Source organism: Bufo bufo, chromosome 3 (assembly GCF_905171765.1).
Source record: "Bufo bufo chromosome 3, aBufBuf1.1, whole genome shotgun sequence".
NCBI classification, from domain to species: domain Eukaryota; kingdom Metazoa; phylum Chordata; class Amphibia; order Anura; family Bufonidae; genus Bufo; species Bufo bufo.
This window is the reverse complement of record NC_053391.1, coordinates 23,899,947-23,917,204: the sequence shown is the minus strand read 5'-3', so window position 1 is coordinate 23,917,204 and position 17,258 is coordinate 23,899,947.

Sequence of the window (17,258 nt, the reverse complement as noted above, 5' to 3'; positions counted from 1 at the left end):
TATGATTTTTGGTTGCTTTATATTACACTTTTTGTTAGGCAAGGTAACAAAAAATAGCTGTTTTGGCATCGTTTTTACAATGTTCATTTGACCGGTTAGGTCATGTGATTTTTTTTATAGAGCTGGTTGTTACGGACGCGGCAATACCTAATATGTATACTTTATTTTAAATTTGTTTCACTTTAACACAATAAAAGTATTTTAGAAAAGAAAAACATGTTTTTGTGTCTCCATTTTCTGAAACCCATAATTTTCATTTTTTGGGCAATTGTTTCATGTAGGGGCTCATTTTTTGTAGGATGAGGTGACGGTTTGATTGGTACCATTTTGGGGTACATACGACTTTTTGCATCACTTTTAATACCTTTTTTTGGGAAGTGAGGAGAGCAAAATTTCTATTTCATCATAGTTTTTCTTTTTTATGGTGTTCACCATGCAGGGAAAGTAATAAGACCCTTTCATAGATCAGGTCATTACGGACGCGGTGATATCAAACATGTGTAGTGTATTTTTTATTTTTTTTATTTTTTAATCAATTATAAATGTAATGCTATAAGAAATTAGATTTTTTTTTTTTTTTTACTTTTTTGTGACCCAGACCCACTTGATTCTTGAAGATCCGGGTGGTCTGATGCCTCTATAATACACTGCAGTACACTATATAGTGTACTGCAGTGTATAGTAACTACACCTAACCTGATCAGGCTCTGCTTTTAGCAGGAGCCTGATCAGGCTTAGGGTACTGTCACACTAGCGTTTTTGCTGGATCCGGCAGGGTCCAGCAAAAACGCTTCCATTACTGATAATTCAACCATCCGTATTATCTTTAACTTTTTTTTTTACATTGCCAAAATGGATCTGTCATGAACTCCATTGAATGTCAATGGAGGACGGATCCGTTTTTTATTGTGGCAGATTGCGCCAGAGTAAACGGATCCGTCCCCATTGACTTGCATTAAGGGTCATGATGAATCCGTATTTCCCAGGACGGAAAGCAAAATACAACATGTTGTGGTTTGCTCTCCGGTCTGGGAACGCAACTAAACATAACGGAATGCATTTTGGAGCATTCTGTTCTGTTCAGTTTTGTCCCCATTGACAATGAATGGGGACAAAACTGTAGCGTGTTTTTTTTCCCGGTATTGAACCCCTAAGACGTATCTCAATGCCGGAAAACTTTAACGCTAGAGTGGTAAACATCTGGACGCAGCCACAGCAGCGCAGCGGCCAGATGTGGAAGGGAGCTCTCTCCCTCTGTGAACCCAACAAGCATCGGGTCGCTGCAACGGCACAGCAGCGGCCCAATGGGAGAGGGAGGAATGGAATGGGTTAAACGGCTGACATCGGTGTACTGACACTCTGCTAACCAGGATCGCGCGCTTGCTCGGCCTGAAATGGGAATGGGGCACATCAGGAGCTGCGGGAAGGGGGGACAAAATGAATAAAGTAACATTATATATATATATAGGATAATTAGTATGTGTATAGGACAGGAATTCAACCTATGGAATTGCCCAAGAACCAATAGCCAAAGAGTAGTGAAAGTTTGCGCGGTTTATTATTACACTAGCAGAAGGACCCGGCTTCGCACGGGTATATTTAATCTATTTCATCTTATATTTCCATGTGGCGTGAAAAGATAGAAAGTTTCCCCCATAACAGTGACCTCTACAGAACCCGCCCCTTTAACAATGACCTCCACAGTGCCTGCCCCTTTAACATTGACCTCCACAGTGCCTGCCCCTTTAACAATGACCTTCACAGTACCTACTCGTTTAACAGTGCCTACCCCTTTAACAGTGGCCTCCACAGTGCCCACCCCTTTAACAGTGTTTGCCCCTTTAGCATTGACCACCCCTTTAACAGTGACCTTCACAGTGGCCGCCCCTTTAACAGTAACCTTCACAATGTCTGCCCCTTTAACACTGACTTTCACTGTGATCGCCCCTTTAACAGTGACTTTCACAGTGATCGCCCCTTTAACAGTGACTTTCACAGTGACAGCCCCTTTAACCCCTTAGTGACCCATGACGTACCGGTACGGCATGGATCCCGAGTCCTTAACCGCTTGCCGTCACACTAACGCCAAAAGGCGTGAGTGCGGCGGCTCTCCCAGGTCTCGATGACGCCAATAGGCATCATCTCGAGAGACCCGAGATTTCCTGTGAACGCGCGTTCACAGGATCGCGAAGTAAACAAGTTGATCTACAGCCTGCCAGCAGCGATCATTCTCTGGCAGGCTGTAGATGCGATTTTTTAACCCTAAAAAAGGATATTAGACCCTGTTTTGTTAATAGCGTCTGATATACCTGCTACCTGGTCCTCTGGTGGTCCCTTTTGCTTGGATCGACCACCAGAGGACACAGGCAGCTCTGTAAGTAGCACCAAGCACCACATTACACTACACCCCCGGTCACTTATTAACCCCTTATAAACCCCTGATCACCCCATATAGACTCCATAATCACCCCCCTGTAAGGCTCCATTCAGACTTCCGTATGTGTTTTGCGGATCCACGGATCCGCAAAACACGGACACCGGCAATGTGCTTTCCGCATTTTGCGGATCCGCACATTGCCAGAACTATATAGAAAATGCCTTTTTCTTGTCAGCAATTGCGGACAAAAATTGGACATGTTCTATATTTTTGCGGAACGGAAGTGCGGACCCGGAATTGCAGATCCGTAATTCCGGATCCGAGCGGGACAAAGTCTGTCCCCATAGAAATGAATGGGTCCGCAATTCCATTCCGCAAAATGCAGAACAGAATTGCGGACGTGTGAATGGGGCCTAAGGTTCCCTTATCACCGCCAGTTAGTTAGCTACTTGTTAGGTAGTTAGCGCCCAGCCCACCGCACCGCAGTCACTGATTAGTCGCTGATTAGCGTCATCGCTGTCGCTAATCAGCACTAGTACTATATAGTATCTGTAAGTGATCAAGACTGATCGCAATCAGATCTATAGCAGTACATTAGGGTCACCTTAGGCTCTACAAAAAACGCAGTGTTCGCCCGATCAGGCCTGATCTTGTGCGCACACTTGCCTTCAGTCCGCCCCACCGCAGTGACAGAAATGGTTTTTTTTCTGATCACTGCAAAAACACAGTAAAATCGCTGCGGCGCTATAAATATCACTTTTGAGCTTTTTGGATCTTTATTAGCGATCACAGCTTTTTTTTTTTTTTTGCACATTTTTGGGCAGAGATTTTTTCATCCACATTGATCGATGCGAATGAAGAAATCTGTGCCGTTCATTTTTTCTTTCAGCCCAGAGGCTGAACGGAAAAAATAAATCTCATTACCCGTATGCTCAAAATAAGGCCTCATGCACACGACCGTGCCGTTATTTGCGGTCCGAAAACCGCGGATGCGCAAAAAACGGAAGGCACCCGTGTTGATTTCCGCAATTTGCGGAACGGGCGCCAGCAATATAAATGCCTATTCTTGTCCGCAAAGCGCAGACAAGAATAGGACATATTATATTTTTTTAGCAGGGCCGCGGAACGGAGCCACGGATGCGGACAGCACACGGAGTGCTGTCCGCATCTTTTGCGGCCCCATTGAAATGAATGGGTCCGCAACCGAGCCGCCAAAACAGCGGCTCGGATGCGGACCCAAACAACGGTTGTGTGCATGAGGCCTAAGGAGAATAGCAGAAACTCCTAATGCTGGCCATACATGTAATGATTGCGGAGACCCTCAAATGCCAGGGCAGTACAAACACCCCACAAATGACCCCATTTTGGAAAGAAGACACCCCAAGGTATTCGCTGAGGGGCATATTGAATCCATGAAAGATTGAACTTTTTGTCACAAGTTAGCGGAAAGGGAGACTTTGTGAGAAAAAACTAAAAAAAAATCAATTTCCGCTAACTTGTGCCAAAAAAAAAAATCTTCTATGAACTCGCCATGCCCCTCACAGAATACCTTGGGGTGTCTTCTTTCCAAAATGGGGTCACTTGTGGGGTATTTATACTGCCCTGGCATTTTAGGGGCCCTAAAGCGTGAGAAGAAGTCTGGAATCCAAATGCCTAAAAATGCCCTCCTAAAAGGTACTCGTTGGAATTTGGGCCCCTTTGTGCATCTTGGCTGCAAAAAAGTGTCACACATGTGGTATCGCCGTACTCAGAAGAAGTAGGGCAATGTGTTTTGGGGTGTATTTTTACATATACCCATGCTGGGTGAGAGAAATATCTCTGTAAATTGACAACTTTGTATAAAAAAATGGAAAAAGTTGTCATTTACAGAGATATTTCTCACACACAGTATGGGTATATGTAAAAATACACCCCAAAACACATTGCCCTACTTCTCCTGAGTACGGCGATTCCACATGTGTGATACTTTTTTGCAGCCTAGGTGCGTAAAGGGGCCGAAAGTCCAACGAGTATCTTTAGGCTTTACAGGGTTGCTCACAATTTAGCCCCGCCCAAAATGCCAGAACAGTAAACACACCCCACATATGACCCCATTTCGGAAAGTAGACACCCCAAGCTATTCACTGAGCGGCATAGTGAGTCCGTGGGAGATTTTTTATTTTTTTGCCAGAAGTTAGCAGAAATGGAAACTTTATATATATATTTTTTCTCAGAAAGGTTCATTTTCCGCTAACTTGTGAAAAAAAATTAAATAATACATGAACTCACCATGCCCCTCTGCAAATACTTTGGGGTGTCTTATTTCTAAAATGGGGTCATTTGTGGGGTGTTTGTACTGTCTGGGCATTGTAGAACCTCAAGAAACATGACAGGTGCTCAGAAAGCTGCTTCAAAATGCGGAAATTCACATTTTTGTACCATAGTTTGTAAATGTTATAACTTTTGCGCAAACCAATAAATATACACTTATTGGATTTTTTTTTATCAAAGACATGTAGCGCAATAAATTCTGACACAAACTTGTATAGAAATGTAATTATATTTGAACAATTTAACCAGAAAAAGTTAAAAATACACTTTGAGAAAATTGCGGCCTATTTTGATTAATATCGGAAAAACGAAAAATGTCAGCAGCAATCAAATACCACCAAAAGAAAGCTGTATTTGTGAGAAGAAAAGGAGGTAAAATTAATTTGGGTGCCAAGTTGCATGACCGAGCAATAAACCGTTAAAGTTGTGAAATGCCGATTTGTAAAAAAGGGCCTGGTCACTAGGGGGGTATAAACCTGTGGTCCTTAAGTGGTTAACGACCCATGACGTACCGGTACGTCATGGGTTGTTCTGATCACCGCTGCCCGGCGGGCAGTGATCGGAACGAGGTGCCTGCTCAAATCATTGAGCAGGCACCTCGGCTAAATGCCCGGGGGGGTCCCGTGACCCCCCGTGTCGGCGATCGCCGCAAACCGCAGGTCAATTCAGACCTGCGGTTTGCGGCTTTTTATTGTGCGCCGGCGGTGCCATCGGGTCCCCATGGGGCTGTGGGGGGGACCCGATGGCATGGAAGGCAGCGCGATGCCTTCCTGAGGCATCTGCGCTGCCTTCCGGTGAAGAGCCTGTGAGATCCAGTCCCCTGGATCTCACAGGCCCCGGAAGCTGTATGAGTAATACACAGTATTACTCATATAGCCAATGCATTCCAATACAGAAGTATTGGAATGCATTGTAAAGGAATATACCCCCAAAAGTTCAAGTCCCAAAGTGGGATCATTCAAGCAGCTTACAAGGATATATAAGGACCATGTTAGAGGGTGGTGGGAGATTTAGACGTTGGAGACATATATCAGAAACAAAATAGTTCCTAGAGGACTTAGGATCCCTTTCCTGCCAGCAGCCAGGATTAAATCCCCAGAATTTTATAAGAAGTGGGAAATAGAATCCATCGAAAGCTCACTACGCCTGATGACATTATTACTGGAGGGTGAAAAGACAGTATATAATAAAAACACACAGGCTCTCCAGGAACAGATAGTGGCGACCAATAAATTTTCAGGAAATACGGACTTTGCTCGTAAGGAACTGATCCTCCAACAAAACATTGAGCGCTTTACGGCGCAGTTGAAGGAGAGGAAACATACTCAGTTCCTTAGAGACACTGCCGACTTCAAAGAGGGTCGTATCCTGGAATTTGGGGCGAGGACAACTAAAACCTTAGAAGTAGAGACTGAACCCTCTTCCTCAGAGGGTGAAACAGAGGGTGAAAGTATCCCATTTCCCTCTCAACAGTTTCCCATTTTTTCATCAGGTAGGGGAAGGAGTAGGGGCAGAGGTGGTAGGAGCAGGAGACCCCGTAATCGAGGGAATTTTTTAGGGACCCCTCAGGGACCACCAGCCTATGGTCTAAGGAACAGAAAAAAACAATAAAGGGACAACAAACTAGGTACTCTCCTAAGATAGAATCTGTTAGTCAGATAGATGACTTACAGATAATGAATCTTTCACAGCGACCCCTTAGTGCATCTGAGATTCAGGTGCTTAAAAGAGGCCTTTCATTTGTCCCCACGTGAGCCTTTGACGAATTTAGATGGGTGAAGGACCTGATCTTATTTGTCAGGAAATTAAAGTGGAAAAAAATTCTTCTCCACCCATGATAGGCAACAATGCGTCGAGTTAGGGATTGATATTGATGAACTACCCGACGTACGTCTGCTAGCGACAATGTTGGAGGAGGGCGACAGACAAATGGGGGAGGGCCCTTTTACTGAACTAAAATCTCCATCTACAAAGAATCCTCCATTAGGAGATCATACAGCGATTGATATATTTTTGACGATAGTGTAACAGTCCTACAGGCTCACCTGAGTCAGAGGACCGCTGGCTGGAGGTAGGAGTGGAGCCCAGTGGCAAGGACCGCAGGCAGGTAGTAGGTGCAGGAAGTCTGGCAGAGGCGTAGTCGGTAGGCAGGCGGTGGCTCAGGGCAGGCGGCAGTAAGCGTGGTCAGACAATCCGGATGGCAACGGTGGTAGCAGTTCAGTAGATAGGGACAAAGCAGAAGAGTAGTCGGTAGGCAATTCCTGGTCAGCAGTGGACTTTCAGTAGTAGCAAGAGCAGCAGATGAGGAGAAGCTTGATCAAGGCTCAGGAGCTCAATAATCAGCAAACTGGAGTGCAAGGGGCTGGAATGTCCAGAGAGGACGGTAGCCTAGTAAGCAGGGATACTGCCTGGGATGTGGCTGGTCATGGGTTCGAATCCCGACAGTACTCCCCCCCTTCCAAGGTGACCTCCGGGCACCACAGGGGCAGGCTTACCGGGGTGCCGTTGGTGGAACTCTTTTACCAGTCTGGGGGCGTGGACATTTTCTTCTGGCTCCCAGGAGTTATCCTCGGGAGGGTAACCCTCCCACCCAATTAGGTATTGTAGTCTTCCCCGGTGGATCCTGGAGTCGAGGATCTTTGCGACAGTGTATTCTACTTCACCCTGTACCCTCACGGGTGGTGGAGGGGGCGAGTGGCGGCCTGTGAAGGTGTTCACCACGTTTGGCTTGAGGAGTGAACAATGGAAGACCGGGTGCACCCTAATGGAGTACGGAAGGTTGAGCCGGAACGTGACCTCGTTGATTTGTGCGGTGATCCGGAACGGACCCATGTATCTTTGGGCCAACTTTTTGGAGGGGACCTTCAATCTGAGGTTCCTGGTGGACAGCCACACCTTGTCTCCCACATGGAAGCCCAGGGTGGGTTTGCGACGTCTGTCTGCTTCCTGTTTAAAGCGCCTCTGGGCAAGCTGGAGGTTGTCTATAATGTTCTTTTGTGCCTCCTGTAGGGTTGTTAGGCGTTCGGCCACTGCTGGGAGGGTGGAGGCGACGGGTAGGTAGGGAATGAACACCGGGTGCAAGCCTGTGTTAGCAAAGAAGGGGCTGTGCTTGGTTGAGCTGTGCTCAGCATTGTTGTAGGCGAACTCGGCCGTGGGGAGATGATCAAGCCAGTCATCCTGCAGGTGGGAGCTGAAACAGCGTAGGTACTGCTCTAGGGTCTGATTAGTTCTCTCCGTCTGCCCGTTTGACTGAGGGTGGAAAGCGGAGGACAGGTTCACGTTAACCCCGAGCACCAGGCAGAAGTTCTTCCAGAACTTTGAGGCAAATTGTACGCCTCGGTCGGAGACCACGTCGTCTGGGATCCCATGCAGCCTGAAGACCTCTCTGAGAATAAGATCGGCCGTCTGTTTGGCGGTGGGTAGGCCTTTGTAGGGGATGAAATGGGCCATCTTGGTGAGACGGTCGACCACGACCAGGATGGTGTTCATCCCTTTTGAAGGAGGAAGGTCTACTACAAAGTCCACGGAGATTGAGCCCCAGGGGCGGGAGGGAATCGGGAGGGGTTGTAACAGACCCACGGGAGAGGAACGAGGAGTCTTATTGCGGGCACAGACCGTGCACGAGGAGATGTACTTCTTGATGTCCTCCTTGTATGTTGGCCACCAGAAGGAGCGGGAGAGAAGCTCCTGGGTCTTTCTTGTGCCAAAATGGCCGGCCACCTTGGAGTCATGATTGAGTTTGAGCACTTCGAGCCGTGCGATTTCTGGTACATATAGTTGTAGGTCCTGATGAAACCAATGACCGTTCTTAAACGTAAGGCTGACATTCCCTGTGGGGTGGGCGAGGAAAGGGTCATTTTCATATCCTTCTTTGATTGTGCCCAGGAGTTCTTTAGAGTAGGTGGCCCCTACGACCCTTCTCTCGGGTAGGATGTTATTTTGGCCCTTGTTACTCTGTGAGGGCTCGGAAAACATTCTGGAGAGGGCGTCAGCCTTGCCGTTTTTTGATCCGGGGCGATAGGTGATGAGAAAGTTGAAGCGGGAAAATAATAGGCTCCATCTGGCCTGTCTGGCTGAGAGTCTCTTAGCGCTGCGGATGAACTCGAGGTTCTTGTGGTCAGTTAGTACGATTATGGGGTTGGTGGCTCCCTCCAGCAGGTGTCTCCACTCGGAGAAGGCATCCTTGATCGCCAGTAGTTCTTTGTTCCCGATGTCATAATTCTTCTCGGAGGGGGGACATCTGGCAGGAGAAATATGCGCACGGGTGTAATAGCATCCTCTCCCCTGTCCATTGTGACAAAACTGCCCCCACAGCGGAGTCTGATGCATCCACTTCGACTGTAAATGGCAGCTCGGGGTTCGGGTGGATTAGGATTGGAGCAGAAGTGAAGAGGAGTTTCAACTTAGTGAAGGCCTCCTGGGCCTCGGGTGTCCAGGAGAAGGGGACTGCCTTCTTGGTGAGTTGGGTGATTGGTGCTATGACCTTGGAGAAGTTCCGGATAAACTTCCGATAGAAGTTGGCGAAGCCAATGAATCTTTGTATCTCCTTCTCGTTTCTCGGAACGGGCCAGTTCATCACAGCTTGGACCTTCCCCGGGTCCATACTTAGGCCCTCAGGGGAGATGATGTATCCGAGGAACTGAGTGGTGGTTCGCTCAAACTCGCATTTCTCTAGCTTGATATAGAGAGAGTTCTGTTGGAGTCTCTGCAGTACCCTGCGGACGTGTTCGCGGTGCTGCTCGAGGTCTTCAGAGAAGATCAAGATGTCGTCCAGGTAAACGACTACAAACAGATCCAGCATGTCCCTGAGGACGTCGTTAATGAAGTGCTGGAAGGTGGCGGGAGCATTGCAGAGTCCAAAAGGCATGACCAGGTACTCGAAATGACCATAACGTGTCCGGAAGGCGGTCTTCCATTCGTCCCCAGGGCGGATTCGGACGAGGTTGTAGGCCCCTCGAAGGTCGAGTTTAGTGAAGATCTTTGCTGCCCGGAGTCTCTCGAGGAGTTCTGAAATCAGTGGGAGCGGGTACCGGTTTTTTACGGTTATGTTGTTTAGGTTGTCCAGGAGCTGACTGTTAGTCTCCACGTAAGGTGATGCCCATGCTAATGCTTCATCCGTCAGGAGATTGACCATGCATAGCACCTTCTTTTTCTCGGTGGTAAAGGGGGCCGGGTACATCTGAAAATAGATGCGGTATTGGTTTAGAAACCCCCGATACTGGCGTCTGTCGCCGCCGAATCTTGATAGGAGTGGCATGCGGGTGTCTGCGGGCCTCCCCGCGGACGTCCAGGAGTTGCTTCTGTAGTTCAATAATCTCCCTTTGCTGGCTTTGGACTACACCTTGGAGCTGGGCAAATTTCTCCTGATATGTAGTACCAAATTCTTGAAGTTCGGAGACCTGCTTACGCAGAGTGACCATCGCGGACTCCATAGTGCGGCTGATTATTCTGTAACAGTCCTACAGGCTCACCTGAGTCAGAGGACCGCTGGCTGGAGGTAGGAGTGGAGCCCAGGGGCAAGGACCGCAGGCAGGTAGTAGGTGCAGGAAGTCTGGCAGAGGTGTAGTCGGTAGGCAGGCGGTGGGTCAGGGCAGGCGGCAGTAAGCGTGGTCAGACAATCAGGATGGCAACGGTGGTAGCAGTTCAGTAGGTAGGGACAAAGCAGAAGAGTAGTCGGTAGGCAATTCCTGGTCAGCAGTGGACTTCCAGTAGTAGCAAGAGCAGCAGATGAGGAGAAGCTTGATCAAGACTCAGGAGCTCAATAATCAGCAAACTGGAGTACAAGGGGCTGGACTTATATAGGGAAGTACCAGGTGTGGGGAATCAAGGGTGATGAGCAAGGCTTGGCAAGACTGAGGTTAACTAATAGGCTTCAGGGAGGAATGTGCAGAGAGGACGGTAGCCTAGTAAGCAGGGCTACTGCCTGGGATGTGGCTGGTCATGGGTTCGAATCCCGACAGATAGTGACGGACCAACTTAGATCAATTGAGGGAGGGAGAAAAATGTACCCTAATCTATCTAAGGCAGAGACTGAGGCATTACTATCCTTAGAAGGGGATCCCTCTATAGTGATTAAACCCTCGGATAAAGGGGGAAATGTGGTGGTGATGGGGGCAGAGCAATACAGCGAGATGTGTTTAAAGATCCTGAAGGACAAGCACTGCTATCGTGTATTGGAAGAGAATCCCATGGAGGGTCTACATATTAAGCTGAAACACATTTTGCTGAAAGCATATGAAAAGAGATTAATCAGTAAAGATGAATATACGTATCTACTCCCTAAACATCCGCAGATGCCCTGTTTCTATAGCCTCCCTAAAGTCCACAAAGGGTGTTCCCCCCTCAAAGGAAGACCCATAGTGTCTGGTATTGATAGTCTGACACATGGTATCAGCACTTATGTGGATATGATCTTGCATATGATCTTGCGTCCGTTTGTACTCTCTCTTCCATCTTACATACGTGACTCAATGGAGGTGATCCATAAACTGGAGGGTATTCAAACTGATGGGCATATTCTGTTGGCCAGCTTGGATGTGGAGGCACTCTACAGCTCTATACCCCATTACAATGGGTATAGGGCTGTGGGTGATTTCCTCAAACAGCGAGGAACACATCTGTGGCCACACAATGAGTTCATTCTACAGCAACTCCAGTTCATCCTTGAAAACAACGTTTTTCTCTTTGACCGTCGGATCTACCACCAGCTCAGGGGGGTGGCGATGGGGAGCCCTTGTGCCCCCACCTTCGCCAACCTTTACCTGGGCTGGTGGGAGAGGGAGGTTGTTTTCACGGATGATAATGGCAGTTGGACACGACACGTCAATTTATGGCTTCGCTTTATTGATGACGTGTTCATCTTGTGGGCAGGGACCAAGTCAGAGTTTGGTGACTTTGTACGGGTACTAAACAATTAATGAAATGGGACTTTTTTTCACCTCCGAGATCCATGAGGATAAGATCGATTTCCTGGATCTGACAGTGTTCAAGGACCAGGAGGGCTGTTTGGGGACCCGTCTCTTCCGGAAGAAGACTGCCACAAACAGTTTGCTCCAATGGGACAGTTGCCAAAAAGGGCATCCCTGAGGGACAATATCTGCGGCAAAACTGTTCCAGGGTGGCGGACTATATGGTGGCAGCTAAAGATCTACAACAGAGATTCCGTAGGAGAGGGTACCCACAACATGTGCTTGCTAAGGCACATCAGCACTCACTGGCGGCTGACACCTTACTGGTTCCACGGGTGAAAACAATGGAGGATGAGAAAATTTGTATCATCGCAACCCTTGATAATGCCCATGAATCAGTTCGAGCTACTCTTGCCCAATTCTGGGGAATTTTACAATCAGACCCAGATGTGGGTCATTTGTTGGGTGATGAGCCGAGCATCACATATCGCAGGGGAAGAAACCTGCGCGACAGGTTGGTGCACGGCTTATACCAATCTACTTGGCTAGGGACTAGACCAATGGGCACCTTTCGCTGCAGCGGTTGCGTGGCGTGTGACGCCATTCAGACTGGGAACAGCTTTACCAGTACTGTCACGCAAAAACAATACGCAATCAGGTCATTTATCAATTGTAAGACCCGAGGCATCGTTTATCTGCAACCTGTAAATGCGGGATGCAGTATGTTGGAAAAACGATCCGAGGATTTCGGAGACGAATCGGGAAGCATCTAAATGACATTCGAAAGGGTGCAGATACTCCCATTGCACGTCACGTTGCCTCAACTCATGATAATGACCTGGATTCTATTCATTTCCAGGGAATTGAAATAGTAAGGAGATCTGTGAGAGGTGGTGATCATGACAAAAGAGTATTACAGAAGGAGCCACAATGGACCTTCCGATTACAGACAGTGCGTCCGAAGGGGCTCAATGAATTTATTTCTTTTGCCTGCTTCATCTGATATGGTCCTAACAGTACCTTCTATAATCGATTGTCTGATGAGTGTCCCACCATGAGGTCCCTTTAAGCCACTAACAGCAATATGTGGAGGGCTTATTTACTTCTGTATCCATACCTATCCCTCCCACTTTTCATTCATTCAGCCATATAGCCTCTGACAGCCCTCCCCATCTTGGTTGTGGGTGCAGAGGACTCAGTGCTATGTAACGTGATTAAATGCAAAGAGAATAACATTACTTGCTCCATGTAACTCCGCGTCCAGCATATTGTGCTGCAGTCTGACGCCGTCCTGCCCTTTTAAAGAATCGCTGATGAATTCCTCTTATTATTTTTGGTGTTTTGACACTTAGGATGATTCATCCCTGAAGTGGGGCGGTCAGCATAGGGGCGGTGGTTTGCTATGCAACCGCACGTCTAGCCCCTTGATTGGCCGCCTCAGGGATGAGCTCCGCCCTTGATGGGAGTGGCCTAGGTGAATTAAAAAGCTGTTCCCGGCGGCCGCGTCACGGCCATCCTAGCGCCGACGCTGCCGCCTCCACAACTCTGAGGGGCAGCTCTGTGTGTTTGTCTGCTAAGAGTTGTGTGTCTAAGCCCCAGCTCCTGATGATATACGTTATAAGAAACGCGTCGAGCAGATAATGGGCAAAATATAGACAGAGACAAACTTTAGCTGCTAGGTACAAGGCGATGAGCCGTCCCGGGCACTGAATTATTTGTGAGAGGGTGACATTATTTGGGGCAGTTGGAGAAGCTGTGCAGGATGAGCATACAATAAGGCTCTGAATCACACTGCAGACAGCACCTTGGCCCATGTCTCTCCTGGTAATAATTAACTATCTACCTCCCCCGCCTCTCTTAGTGCTCGGTTTCTGTTGATTCATTTGTGGCAGCATCACATCAGAACCCTGGTGGATGCTCCACAATTGATAGGGGTCTATCTACCTTGTAAGCTCTTGTCCGGCAGACGTATATTCATCCCATGTACCCCATACAAGTGCAAGGGGTGGGATCTATTACTGGCCGGAGCTAGTGCTTATCCTGGCATTATTTGCTATACAAGGGATGACCCCTATTGTGAATATTAGTTCCTTTAGGATATCACTCTCGTTCTATATATTTTAAGGTATACTAATAAAGTTTAATATTTTAAGTATACAACTATACAAATGTTCAGTTGTTCAGTGATTAGTGTTTAGAGGTGAACGTAATCCAATCATATCTCAATCAGTGAATTGTCAAGTCCCAAAGTGGGACAAAAAATAAAGTTTCCCCCCCAAAAAATTAAAAGTTTCAAGTAAAAATAAACAAAAACGTAATTTTCCCAAATAAAGTAAAAAAAATAAATAGGTTAAAAATAGGGGAAAATAAAAAAGTATACATATTAGGTATCACCGCTTCCATATCGCCCGGCTCTATAAAAATATCAAATGACCTAACCCCTCAGATGAACACCGTAAAAAATTAAAAATAAATACTGTGCTAAATAAACAATTTTTTGTCACCTTACATCACAAAAAGAGTAATAGCAAGCGATCAAAAAGTCACACGCACCCCAAAATAGTGCCAATAAAACCATCATCTCATCCCGCAAAAATCATACCCTACTAAGGTAATCGCCCAAAAACTGAAAAAATTATGGCTCTCAGACTATGGAAACACTAAAACATGATTTTTTGTGTTTCAAAAAAGAAATCATTGTGTAAAACTTACAAACCGGATTCCAAAAAAGTTGGGACACTAAACAAATTGTGACTAAAAACTGAATGCAATGATGTGGAGATGGCAAATGTCAATATTTTATTTGTAATAGAACGTAGATGACAGATCAAACGTTTAATCCGAGTAAATGTATAATTTTAAAGGAAAAATACGTTGATTCAAAATTTCACGGTGTCAACAAATCCCAAAAAAGTTGGGACAAGTAGCATTAAGAGGCTGGAAAAAGTAAATTTGAGCATAACGAAGAGCTGGAAGACCAATTAACACTAATTAGGTCAATTGGCAACATGATTGGGTATAAAAAGAGCTTCTCAGAGTGGCAGTGTCTCTCAGAAGCCAAGATTGGGTAGAGGATCACCAATTCCCACAATGTTGCGCAGAAAGATAGTGGAGCAATATCAGAAAGGTGTTACCCAGCGAAAAATTGCAAAGACTTTGCATCTATCATCATCAACTGTGCATAACATCATCCGAAGATTCAGAGAATCTGGAACAATCTCTGTGCGTAAGGGTCAAGGCCGTAAAACCATACTGGATGCCCGTGATCTCCGGGCCCTTAAACGACACTGCACCACAAACAGGAATGCTACTGTAAAGGAAATCACAGAATGGGCTCAGGAATACTTCCAGAAACCATTGTCAGTGAACACAATCCACCGTGCCATCCGCCGTTGCCAGCTGAAACTCTACAGTGCAAAGAAGAAGCCATTTCTAAGCAAGATCCACAAGCTCAGGCGTTTTCACTGGGCCAGGGATCATTTAAAATGGAGTGTGGCAAAATGGAAGACTGTTCTGTGGTCAGACGAGTCACGATTCGAAGTTCTTTTTGGAAATCTGGGATGCCATGTCATCCGGACCAAAGAGGACAAGGACAACCCAAGTTGTTATCAACGCTCAGTTCAGAAGCCTGCATCTATGATGGTATGGGGTTGCATGAGTGCGTGTGACATGGGCAGCTTGCATGTCTGGAAAGGCACCATCAATGCAGAAAAATATATTCAGGTTCTAGAACAACATATGCTCCCATCCAGACGTCATCTTTTTCAGGGAAGACCCTGCATTTTTCAACAAGATAATGCCAGACCACATTCTGCATCAATCACAACATCATGGCTGCGTAGGAGAAGGATCCGGGTACTGAAATGGCCAGTCTGCAGTCCAGATCTTTCACCTATAGAGAACATTTGGCGCATCATAAAGAGGAAGGTGCAACAAAGAAGACCCAAGACGATTGAACAGTTAGAGGCCTGTATTAGACAAGAATGGGAGAGCATTTCTATTTCTAAACTTGAGAAACTGGTCTCCTCGGTCCCCAGACGTCTGTTGAGTGTTGTAAGAAGAAGGGGAGATGCCACACAGTGGTGAAAATGGCCTTGTCCCAACTTTTTGGGGATTTGTTGACACCATGAAATTCTGATTCAACATATTTTTCCCTTAAAATGGTACATTTTCTCAGTTTAAACTTTTGTTCCGTGATTTATGTTCTATTCTGAATAAAATATTCGAAGTTGGCATCTCCATATCATTGCATTCAGTTTTTATTCACGATTTGTATAGTGTCCCAACTTTTTTGCAATCCGGTTTGTACATAAATAAAAAAAAAAGTATACATATTAGGTAGTTTCTACTCTAGGGGTGCATCAGGGGGGCTTCAAATGGGACATGGTGTCAAAAAAAACAGTCCAGCAAAATCTGCCTTCCAAAAACCGCATGGCATTCCTTTCCTTCTGCGCCCTGCCGTGTGCCCGTACAGCTGTTTACGACCACATATGGGGTGTGTCTGTAAACTACAGAATCAGGGCCATAAATATTGAGTTTGGTTTGGCTGTTAACCCTTGCTTTATTATTAACCTACAAAAAGGCAGCTCTGTCAACTTAGACAGCTATAATTACCACTTGTACCACATCCAGAGTAAACTAAAAACCAAACAAGTGGAATAGTGTATCAAAAAATGTCATTTATTATAAAATATAAAAGATATGGAGAACAACAGGATGGTATACAGTACACGGAGAAGCACAAAAACACCACCAATGAAACTGCGCAATGTAAGGCACAGATAGGTACGACCAAAAGGTAAAGCTGAGGCTCTGGGATAACCAAATAGGTATAGCATATAATGGTCTCCCCAATTAGGGTATAGTACACAAGGTACCACAGACCAGATATGGTAGACCCAAAGCCGTAGCTAACATACACGGAAATGTATAGGCACCACAACCGGCCAATGAAAATAACACAATAAATATGAATCGCTGGCTGAAATCAAAATTGCTAACATACGCCTAAGTACAGAGGACCCAATGTGGATACATGCGAGGGTGCCCTGTACATAGTGTGGAACCGTGCTAATGACGGGACGTACCTGAAGACATGGTGGTGGAAAGGATGACAGGCCCTGAGCGCGAGACCTCGACGCGCGTTTCACCTCAGCGGCTTCGTCAGGAGGTACTATGTGATACATGGGCAGGGTATATATGGAGTATAGTGGGGGTGGGACGATGGAAGAGAATTACCTGGATGCGGCACATCTGCGGACCACACGATCGGGCGCGGGAAGCCCCATGATATGCGGCGCCATCTCTCAGCGCGTCCACATCTGCGCACCGCGCATGCGCGGCGCTTACAGACGTCACGAAGCGCGTCGAGATGGCGTCGCCCAGCGCATGCGCACCCCGCGACCCTCGTGGAACGCAGGTGAACCGCAATCCGCGGCTCTAAAAGAGAACCTGGGGATAGACATAGTCGCACAGTTACTATGACAATGCCACAGACGCACACCCGCTGCATCCACACAGGGTGTGCAGGCAGGTCATGGAGTTATGCTATAGATAGCTATACCTATGATCATGCCCTCATTTTTAATCCTTTATTTTTACCCATATTATATTTTCACGTTACGTTCACTGGCGGTTTTCTTTTTGATAGGATATTGTCTGTG